Here is an 11,865-nt window from a genome sequence, read left to right on the forward strand (position 1 = left end):
TAGAGAGCTATGGGTGGTGGTGAACAGGTGTAGAGTATATCTGGAATGCACTCAGACTCAGACTTGAAAAAAACAAGCCGGCAGTAAGGAAATCCGAAGACTAAATCACAGTCTGTATTACTAGAAATGAATCCCCTACAGCACGACCCCTTTAACTACTGACAGGCAATAATTGGCAGTGAGGGCCCTCAGGGGAAAGTGACAGCTAACCACACTCCCGGAAATGGAGATACCGAATCCTGGATGCCGCCGATAAAAAAAAAAAGAAGTATATATATACTTTCTTCGTGTTTGCATGCCCAGTGTAGATCCTGCGAGATGCTGACACACAGCAACACATGAACGTAAAATGCGATCATAGGACGGAGAGGCAGAATTGAGCTACCTGGCCCATTGGGTCTGCTCCGCCATTTCATCATGGTCCATAGAACCATAGAAACTACAGCACAGAAACAGGCCCTTTGGTCCTTCTTGGCTGTGCCAAACCATTTTCTGCCTAGTCCCACTGACCTGCACACGGACCATATCCCTCCATACACCTCCCATCCAAGTATCTGTCCAATTTATTCTTAAATGTTAAAAAGGAACCCACATTTACCACCTCGTCTGGCAGCTCATTCCATACTCCCACCACTCTCTGTGTGAAGAAGCCCCCCTCTAATGTTCCCTTTAAACTTTACCCCCCTCACCCTTAACCCATGTCCTCTGTTTTTGTTCTCCCCTTGCCTCAGTGGAAAAAGCCTGCCTGTATACACTCTGTCTATACCCATCATAATCTTATATACCTCTATCAAATCTCCCCTCATTCTTCTACGCTCCAAAGAATAAAGTCCTAACCTATTCAACCTTTCTCTGTAACTGAGTTTCTCAAGTTCTGGCAACATCCTTGTAAACCTTCTCTGCACTCTTTCAACCTTATTTATATCCTTCCTGTAATTTGGAGACCAAAACTGAACACAATACTCCAGATTCGGCCTCAAATTCGGCTCTTATACTCAATACTTGGATTATTAAAGGCCAATGTACCAAAAGCTCTCTTTACGACCCTATCTACCTGTGACGACACTTTTAGGGAATTTTGTATCTGTATTCCCAGATCCCTCTGTTCCACTGCACTCCTCAGTGCCTTACCATTAACCCTGTATGTTTTACCTTGGTTTGTCCTTCCAACGTGCAATACCTCACACTTGTCAGTATTAAAGTCCGTCTGCTATTTTTCAGCCCATTTTTCCAGCTGGTCCAAGTCCCTCTGCAGGCTCTGAAAACCTTCCTCACTGTCTACTACAGCTCCAATCTTTGTATCATCAGCAAACTTGCTGATCCAATTTACCACTTTATCATCCAGATCATTGATATAGATGACAAATAACAATGGACCCAGCACTGATCCCTGTGGCACACCACCAGTCACAGGCCTCCACTCAGAGAAGCAATTCTCTACCACCACTATCTGGTTTCTTCCATCGAGCCAATGTCTAATCCAATTTACCACCTCTCCATGTATACCTAGCGACTGAATTTTCCTAACTAACCTCCCATGCGGGACCTCGTCAAAGGCCTTACTGAAGTCCATGTAGACAACATCCACTGCCTTCCCTTCATCCACTTTCCTGGTAACCTCCTCGAAAAACTCCAATAGTTTGGTCAAACATGACCTACCACGCACAAAACCATGTTGACTCTCCCTAATAAGTCCCTGTGTATCCAAATGCTTGTAGATTCTGTCTCTTAGTACTCCCTCCAATAATTTACCTACTACTGACGTTAAACTCACCGGCCTATAATTTCCCGGATTACTTTTCGATCCTTTTTTAAACAACGGAACAACATGAGCCACTCTCCAATCCTCCGGCACTTCACCCGTAGACAGCGACATTTTAAATATTTCTGCTAGGGCCCCCGCAATATTAACACTAGTCTCCTTCAACGTCCGAGGGAACACTCTGTCAGGTCCCGGGGATTTATCCACTTTTATTTTCCTGAAGACAGCAAGAACCTCCTCCTTTTCAATCTGTACAGTTTCCATGGTCTCACGACTTGATTCCCTCAATTCCATAGATTTCATGCCAGCTTCCTTAGTAAATACAGACGCAAAAAAAAACTATTTCAGATCTCCCCAATTTCCTTCGGTTCAGCACAAAGCCGACCACTCTGATCTTCAAGAGGACCAATTTTATCCCTTACAATCCTTTTGCTCTTAATATACTTGTGAAAGCTCTTTGGATTATCCTTCACTTTGACTGCCAAGGCACCCTCATGTCTTCTTTTAGCCCTCCTGATTTCTTTCTTAAGTATTTTCTTGCACTGCTTATACTCCTCAAGCACCTGATTTACCCCCTGTTTCCTATGCATTTCATACAACTCCCTCTTCTTCTTTATCAGCTCCCTATTCTTCTTCATCTGAGTTGCAATATCCCTTGAGAACCAAGGTTCCTTATTACTATTCAATTTGCCTTTAATCCTGACAGGAACATACAAACTCTGTACTCTCAAAATTTCCCCTTTGAAGGCTTCCCACCTACCAATCACATCTTTGCCAGAGAACAACCTGTCCGAATCCACGCTTTTTAGAACCTTCTCATTTCTTCAAATTTGGCCTTCTTCCAGTTCAGAACCTCAACCCTAGGACCAGATCTATTTCCCTCTCAGCCCCGATATCCCGCTGTCTCCCTTTATCCCTTTATGACCGAACTAATCAGGAATCTCTCAGCCTCGGCCATAAATTGCATGCCTTAACCTTCGCAGCCGGTTGCGGCAACAAGTTCCATCGATACACCCCATTCAGGCAAAATAAATTGCTCCGAATCTCGGTTATAAAATAACGGCCCTCTATTCCATGTTAACCGACTGGCCTTAGACTCTCCCACCATAGGGAAACTTCCCACTACATCTACTTTATCGAAACACATCCCCACCGCCCCATTATTCTTCTGAGATACAGCCATCAAACTTTCCTGATTTGCTAAGCGTTTCAATCCCGGAATAATTACCATGAACTTCCTTTCAACACTTCCCAGTGCAAACACATCTGACCGGATTAGATACAGGACCCAGAGACGCTCACAGTCCTCCGTGAGGCCTCGCCAGTGCTTTATAAACCATTAACTTTACATCCGTGATTTTATATTCTAGTTCGCTTAACATGAATGCTAACATTGCATTTGGCTACCTGCGACTGAGGAAATTGCAGTTCCCATGCCAAGCAATGATGTAGACAGTCAGGATGCTCTCAATTCTACCGGGGTAGAAAGTTTTTAGGTTTCGGGAGCTCATACCAAGCTTTGTCAAACTCTGAGGAGAAAGAGGCGCCGTTGTGACTTTTTCTCCACAGAGCCGGTAGGTATAGACCACATAAGATCCTCGGTGATTTTTACGCCGAAGATCGAAAGGTTGTTCACCCTCTCAACAGCAGATCTAATGATGTCAACAGAGCTCAGCCTGACTCCATTCCTCTTGTGGTCCACAAACAGCTTCTTTGTTTTGGCGACATTGAGGGAACTACACCCGCCCCTTCTCCGTCATCCCCTGTCGTCCCCGATGCCCATTCCCCGATACCCACCTCATTCTCTGCAGCCCCCACGGCTCCGTTACTACCCACTGCCACCCAAACGCCTCCCTCTCTGTGTTCACAGGGAACATGGAAGAGGAAGAGGAACTGTTGGGAGAATGGGTAAAGCTGCTGTCGGTGTTCAACTTCTTCCCGTCCACCTGATATCGATCTTTCGGGCTCAGTCTCTTTGCATTTCTATGTGAACCGGCGGGTCGTGTGGTTCCCCACGGTTTCCTCCCTGTGAGTGCAACCTCAGCACCACTTCACTGCACTCCTTCTCGCCATGGTCCTTCTGCGTTACCTCCACTCACACACAGATACTATCTCTGATGGGACAATGTGGAGGGAGCTTCACTCTCTGTCTGACCTCAGGAGTGTGTGATGGGACGATATGGAGGGAGCTTCATTCTTTGTCTGACCACAGGAGTGTGTGATGGGACGGTGTGGAGGGAGATTCACTCCGTGTCTGACCCCGGGAATGTGTGATGGGACCATGCGGAGGGAGATTCACTCTGTGTCTGACCCCGGTAGTGTGTGCTGGGACGGTGTGGCTGGAGCTTTACTTTGTATCTGTCCGTGAGAATATATGACCCTCCGGACCGTGTGATGGGACGCTGAGTTAGGAGATGCACTGTGTCTAATCCCGGGAGTGTGTGATTGGACCTTGTTCAGGGAGGCTGTCTCTGTCTCTGACCCCGGGTGGTGATATCGGACTGTCACATTTCCGGCAGGTCAATATCCTGTAGGAGCGGTAGAGAATGGGAAGGGGGGAATAGGAGTGCAGAGAGTTTAGGGGAGAAAGGAAAATGGGAGATATTCAGAGACGGCTTAGTGAGGAGTAGAGTGAGATGGAAAGGCAGACGGATAGAGAAGTTAGAGATTCAGAAAGCAGCAAAACTGGACCTTCTGTGGGGATAGTGACGAAGTTTGTGAGGGGAGACATTGAGGGATGCAGAGGGAGAAGGGGATAGACAAAATGTGACAGCGGCAGTTTGAGAGTGGGGACACAGAAATGGAGAGGTAGAGTGTGGAAGAGGTTGATAGGAGGGTGAAGGAAGGGGCGAGAGGAAAATAGTATGGAAGGGAGTGCGAAGGAGGGAATAGGGAATGGGAGAGATGGAGAGGGCGAGAATGGGAGAAGATATCTGGAGAGAGTAGAGAGAGGGGAGGGGTGAAGAGAGAGAAGAGCGCTGGGGGTCGTTAGGTTGTAAGGAGAGAAAGGCTGTGACAGAGCTGGCGTTGATGGCGAGCGGGCGAGTAATGCGATAGAGAGGATTTCAGGAACGTAGAGCGATATGTCTATGGAATTTGTCAGTCTTATAGGTCATTGTTTAACAAGTAGTAGTAAATCACGGAAATTGGAAGTGTCCGTGTTGTCCAGAAGACGTTTCGCCACTCACCCTCCGGATGAGGTTTATTCAGTTCTGATCCATGCTGGGTAGTTTTCCGGCTGATAAACTCTGTGAGTAGTTTGAAGGTACAGAAATCAGGTGAAGGTCGGGAAGAGTCGTAGAGGCGTTGAGAGGGTCATTAGTCTTATCTTTGCATGAACGGCGGTGTGACCTACTGTGGGGACGCCGGGGTTGGGATCTGAGGACTGCATTGCAAGTACCTGATAAGTGGTGTCGTGCCCCACCCCCTCTGTTCAGGGGTGGGTTTCACAGTCTGACAAAGATGGCAATTTTTAACCCCTCTTTCAAAGCACCTGTCCTCTCTGTTCATGATGTGCACATTGCTGTCTTCAAAGGAGTGTCCCTTGTCCTTTAGGTGAAGATATACAGCCGAATATCGACCTGAGGGGTGAGTGCTCCTACTGTGGGCCATCCGCTTGTGAAGTGTTTGTTTTGTCTCACCGATATACTGAACTGTGACGTTCCCATTGCATTCGATAGCATATAAGCATTGCTCAGCTTATATCTGGGTTTATGATCCTTGGAGTGAACGGGTTTCTGTCTGAATGACTGTGTAGGTTTAAAGAACACAAGGATTTGATATTTGTTGAAAACTTATCCTAGTATCTCTGAAACTCCAGCTACGTCTGGGAAGTATGTGTTTTCCGTCTCCTCTGCTCCTTATTGCTGTCTGCTGGGCTGACGTCACTGCTGATCATTTATGTTGCTGTCTTGACGAAGGTCCAGTCAGGCTGACCGCACGCTTTCTAGACTTATTTCAAATATCTGTGCTCCCTGCCTTTAGCTGTAATATTGGTGGGCTTATTCTCGGCGCGGTAATATTCGTGTTCTGACAATGCAAAATTGTGTTCTAGTGGGTGGTAAGAGTCAAACCTTAGAGAGGATCTGTCTGTGTTGGTTTCCTGCAAAACCCAATATCCAGCTCAAACACGAGGAATAGTAAGAGATTTGAGAGTAGGAGGCTGGGGGGGCGGGGTGTGTCCAAAATGATATGAGAAGACAGGAGGGCGAGGAATGGAGCCAAGAGCTGGAGAGTTGATTGGCAAAAGGGATATGTAAGTTTTGAAGGGGGCACCTGGATTTGAACCAGGGACCTCTTGATCTGCAGTCAAATGCTCTACCACTGAGCTATACCCCCACATCTAAACCTCTTACCAGCTGTTCTTTCAGTTAGTCTTGACGAAAGGTCTCGGCCCGAAACGTCGACTGTACTTCTTCCTAGAGATGCTGCCTGGAGTACTGCGTTTACCAGCAAATTTGATGTGTGTTGCCAGACAGAGAGAGAAATCTATGCTCTGTGGCTGATCTCCGGAATGTGCAATGGGTAGGTGCGATTGGAGCAACACCCACAGTGTGACACTGTTGTATGTGATGGGACTGTAGCGGAGAGCGACACCCAGTGTGCTAAACTGACAGTGTGTGATGTTAACGTGTGGAGGAAGAGTCAGTAAGTGTCTGTACCCGGGTGTGCGAGATGCGGTGCTCCGGAGATAGATTCGTTCAGCGTCTGACGGCAGTGCCTCATTCGGCGATGGACATTGTGTGTTTGTGATGGACGGTGCCGGGGACTCCACTCACTGTCTGATCCCAGGTATGTGTGACGTAACAGTGTGAATGGAGATTCGGTGTGTTTCTGACCCCGAGAGTCAGTGATGGGACGGAGTGGAGGGAATTTCACTCTGTGTCTGACCACTGGCGACTGTGATGGGACGGTGCGGAGTGAACAACAGTCTGTGTCTGACCACGGGTATGTGTGATGGGACGGTTTTTAAGGGAATGTCAATCTGTATCTATCCACGGGGATGTGTGCAGGGACTGGTGTGGAGGGAGTTTCATTCTTTATTTGACACCAGGTGAGTGTGACAGGACGGTGTGAAAGGATGCCTTTTTCCCAGTGAAATTAATGGAGGGAGATTCACTGTTCCCTGCTCACGATATTCAGATCCAGCGTGTTCCCAGGAGGGGATCAGAAATGAAGACCGGTGTTATTGCATACACACATTTGAAATATCTTACGATGGAACCAAACAACATTGTACAAACTCTCAATCAAAGTTTCTGCAATAAATTAAAATGAGGAAGAGGTAGGTGCTAGAAGATATATCAACATTAGAGTGCAGATTCCTCTACACCGTCCTATTAGATATTCTGGGGTCAGACATAGAGTAAAGTTCCGTCCACACTGCTCCATCACACACTCCCAGGTTCAGACGCAGAGTGAAGCTCCCTCCACACCGTCACACTATACACTACAGGGTCAGACACGGAGTGAATCTCCCTTCACACCTTCCCATCACACCATCCCGGGGTCAGCCACACAGAGTGAATCTCCCTCCACTCCGTCCCACCACACACTCCCGGGGTCAAAACAAAGTGAATCTCCCTCCACACCGTCCCATCACACACTCCCGGTGTCAGACACATATTGAAACTCCTTCCACACCGTCCTATCAGCATCTCCGGGGGTTAGAGAGCGAGAGATTTTCCTTAAATAGAGCTCGAATTCAATAATTAATGATAGCAATTTAATTTGACAGAATTCTGCTAACAAAGCTGTCGACGACCAAGACAGTTCATACTGGATTGGATAATGCAAAGCCAGGTGAAATTTGGGCTCATGTAGGATTTTGAGGAGCGAATGGGTCGTGGGTTTTATTTGGGGACTGATACAAGCTGCGAGAATTGAGTAGACAGTGGAATAATTTTGTGTAATGTTACGGGGGTCCGGGTGAGACTGGGGAGAGCAAATATTTTGGGAACAGACACGCGGCTTTGAGATACAGAGTAGATCAGTGGGAATATTTTGGGGAAGCAGACCGGCGTGTGGGGACAGTGAAGCAGTCAGGTTAGTTTGGAGACTGATACGGTTCCGTGGCGAGAAAGTCGGAGTGTGGGAATATCTTGGGGACTGGTACGGGGCCGTGGGGAGAGGCCGGTGCTCATGCGTTCAAAATATAATGGACGAGGGGAAGAAGGTGTTCCTGAATCATTGAGTTTTTATATTCCTCTGCCTCTCCCCCGATGGTAGCAAAGAGCAAGGAGTTTGTCCCGGGTGGTGAGCAGCCTCAGTAAATGATGCCGCCTTCTCGAAGCATCGCATCTTGAGAATGTCCTCGATGCTGGAGAGCGTTCTGCCCGTGATGGAGCTGGTTCGGTCTACATCCCTCTGCAGCCTCTTGCGACCCCGTGCGTTGTAGCCTCCACTCCAGGCGGCGATGCGACAAGCCAGAATTCTCCCGACGGTCATCTGGCGAACTTTGCGAGTTTTCAGTGAAGGATCTGGAGAACCCTTCTGCAATGAGAGAGCTTTGGGTGGTGGTGAATGCTAGAGCAGCGTAATGTCTGCAATATGCTCAGACACAGACTCGAAATGAACAAGACGACAGTATCGATAACCAAAAACAAAATCACCAGCAGTAGTACCAGCAATGCATTCTCTACGGTTGAGTACTGAGTGCTCAGCACGGGGCCTTTAACGATAGACGTTCAATGAAGGAATGTTGAATGGCAATAATTGTCAGTCTGAGTCTGAAAGGGAAAGCGGCAGCTAACTACATTCCGGGGAATAGGCGTCCCGACACTTGGATAACTTCCGCTGTTCAATCGGGAACATGACACCTTCTTCGTGTTTGCATGAATGTGTTTGGCCCAGAATAGATCCACTGAGATGTTGACACCCACCAACACAGCAACTTACATAAGTCCATAAGATATGGGGGCAGTGATAGGCCCTCCAGGCTGCTGCGCCATTGCATCATCTCTGATCCATTTCCCTCTCAGCCATGATCTCCTGCCTTTTCAACAAATTCCTTCATGCCCTGACTAATCAAGAATCTGTCAAACTCTGACACTTAAAGGCGATCTCCGTCACCGTGACTCATTCCTTTCCCGACACACTTCCCTTCTCCTTTATCCCCTACTTTCCTTGCACCCCTCCCTATCTCTGTTACCTGCTCAATCCATTAACATTATCCCTATCTCCGTCGCCACCCCATTCGTCTCCCTTTCTGTGTCACAGGCAATTGTGGGGACTGTGAGTGAGAGATGGCGTCTGGTGTTACACCTCTCCCCTTCCAGCGGATATCTATCACCAGGTTCTGAGCCTCGCCAAGCTCTGCGTGCACAGGACGGTCACGTGGTGGAACAACACTTACATCAGTGACTGCAGTCTCATCACCCTTTCCCTGGCCTCCTCTCTCCTCCCCTTCCTTCCTCTTCTCGCAGCACACCACCCGGTCACACACACACACACACACCATCTCCGAGAGACGCACACAAATCGAGAGGACTGGAACGCTGAAGTGCTGGGTATTGGTGAGTGGAGAGATCGGGAGAGGGACGGAGCTGCGCGGTGTGAATCTCCCTCCACACCGTCCCATCACACACTCCCGGGGTCAGACACAGAGTGAATCTCCCTCTACACTGTCCCACCACACACTCCCGGGGTCAGACACAGAATGAATCTCCCTCCACACCGTCCCATCACACACTCCCGGGGTCAGACACAGAGTGAATCTCCCTCCACACCGTCCCATCACACACTCCCGGGGTCCGACACAGAGTGAATCTCCCTCTCCACCGTCCCATCACACACTCCCGGGGTCAGACACAGAGTGAATCTCCCTCCACACCGTCCCATCACACACTCCCGGGGTCAGACACAGAGTGAATATCCCTCCGCACCGGCCCATCACACACTCCCGGGGTCAGGTACAGAGTGAATCTCCCTCCACACTGTCCCACCACGCACTGTCAGTATAGCACCCTGGGTGTCGCTCTCCCCTACAGTCCCATCACATACAACAGTGTCACACTGTGGGTGTTGCTCCAATCGCACCATCCCATTGCACATTCCGGAGATCAGCCACAGAGCATAGTTTCCTCTCTTTGTCTGGCAACACACATCAAAGTTGCTGGTGAACGCAGTAGTCCAGGCAGCATCTCTAGGAAGAGGTACAGTCGACGTTTCGGGCTGAGACCTTTCGTCAGGAATAACTGAATGAATAGCTGGTAAGAGATTTACATGTTGGTGTATAGCTCAGTGGTTGAGCATTTGACTGCAGATCAAGATGTCCCTGGTTCAAATCCAGGTGCCCACTTCAAAACTTACATATCCCTTTTGCCAATCAACTCTCCAGCTCTTGGCTGCATCCCTCGCCCTCCTGTCTTCTCCTATCATTTTGGATACTCTCCCCCCCCCCTCCCCTACTTTCAAATCTCTTACTATTCCTCGTGTTTGAGCTGGATATTGGGTTTTGCAGGAAACCAACACAGATAGATCCCTCTCTAAGGTATGACTCTTATCACCCATTAGAACACAATTTTGCGTTATCAGAACACGAATATCACCGCTCCAAGAATAAGCCAACCAATATTACAGTTAAAAGCAGGGAGCACAGATTTTTGAAATACGTCTTGAAAGCGTGCGGTCAACCTGACTGGACCTTCGTCAAGACAGCAACATAAATGATGAGCAGTGACGTCAGCCCAGCAGACAGCAATAAGGAGCAGAGGAGACGGAAAACACAGACTTCCCAGACGTAGCTGGAGTTTCAGCGATACCAGGAAAGGTTTTCAGCAAATATCAAATCCTTGTGTTCTTTAAACCTACACAGTCATTCAGACAGAAACCCGTTCACTCCAAGGATCATAAACCCAGATATAAGCAGAGCAATGCTTATATGCTATCGATTGCAAGGGAACGTCACAGTTCTGTGTATCGGCGAGACAAAACAAACACTTCACACGCGGATGGCCCACAGTTGGAGCACTCACCCCTCAGGTCGATATTCGGCTGTATATCTTCACCTAAAGGACAAGGGACACTCCTTTGAAGACAGCAATGTGCACATCATGAACAGAGAGGACAGGTGCTTTGAAAGAGGGGTTAAAAATTGCCATCTTTGTCAGACTGTGAAACCCACCCCTGAACAGAGGGGGTGGGGCACGACACCACTTATCAGGTACTTGCAATGCAGTCCTCAGATCCCAACCCCGGCGTCCCCACAGTAGGTCACACCGCCGTTCATGCAAAGATAAGACTAATGACCCTCTCAACGCCTCTACGACTCTTCCCGACCTTCACCTGATTTCTGTACCTTCAAACTACTCACAGAGTTTATCAGCCGGAAAACTACCCAGCATGGATCAGAACTGAATAAACCTCATCCGGAGGGTGAGTGGCGAAACGTCTTCTGGACAACACGGACACTTCCAATTTCCGTGATTTACTACTACTTGTTAAACAATGACCTATAAGACTGACAAATTCCATAGACATATCGCTCTACGTTCCTGAAATCCTCTCTATCGCATTACTCGCCCGCTCGCCATCAACGCCAGCTCTGTCACAGCCTTTCTCTCCTTACAACCTAACGACCCCCAGCGCTCTTCTCTCTCTTCACCCCTCCCCTCTCTCTACTCTCTCCAGATATCTTCTCCCACTCTCGCCCTCTCCATCTCTCCCATTCCCTATTCCCTCCATCGCACTCCCTTCCATACTATTTTCCTCTCGCCCCTTCCTTCACCCTCCTATCAACCTCTTCCACACTCTACCTCTCCATTTCTGTGTCCCCACTCTCAAACTGCCGCTGTCACATTTTGTCTATCCCCTTCTCCCTCTGCATCCCTCAATATCTCCCCTCACAAACTTCGTCACTATCCCCACAGAAGGTCCAGTTTTGCTGCTTTCTGAATCTCTAACTTCTCTATCCGTCTGCCTTTCCATCTCACTCTACTCCTCACTAAGCCGTCTCTGAATATCTCCCATTTTCCTTTCTCCCCTAAACTCTCTGCACTCCTATTCCCCCCTTCCCATTCTCTACCGCTCCTACAGGATATTGACCTTCCGGAAATGTGACAGTCCGATATCACCACCCGGGGTCAGAGACAGAGACAGCCTCC

The 11,865-nt window shown here is 48.4% G+C and overlaps 2 non-coding genes across 2 annotated transcripts; one reads left to right on the top strand and one right to left on the bottom strand.

The window, feature by feature from the left end:
- Window positions 1-6,028: 6,028 nt before the first annotated feature.
- On the bottom strand, window positions 6,029-6,100 carry trnac-gca (transfer RNA cysteine (anticodon GCA)). The gene has a single exon. It is a non-coding gene; the product is annotated as a tRNA-Cys (tRNA).
- A 3,887-nt stretch (window positions 6,101-9,987) lies between these two features.
- On the top strand, window positions 9,988-10,061 carry trnac-gca (transfer RNA cysteine (anticodon GCA)). The gene has a single exon. It is a non-coding gene; the product is annotated as a tRNA-Cys (tRNA).
- Window positions 10,062-11,865: the final 1,804 nt, after the last annotated feature.

Source organism: Mobula birostris, chromosome 13 (assembly GCF_030028105.1).
Source record: "Mobula birostris isolate sMobBir1 chromosome 13, sMobBir1.hap1, whole genome shotgun sequence".
NCBI lineage: Eukaryota > Metazoa > Chordata > Chondrichthyes > Myliobatiformes > Myliobatidae > Mobula > Mobula birostris.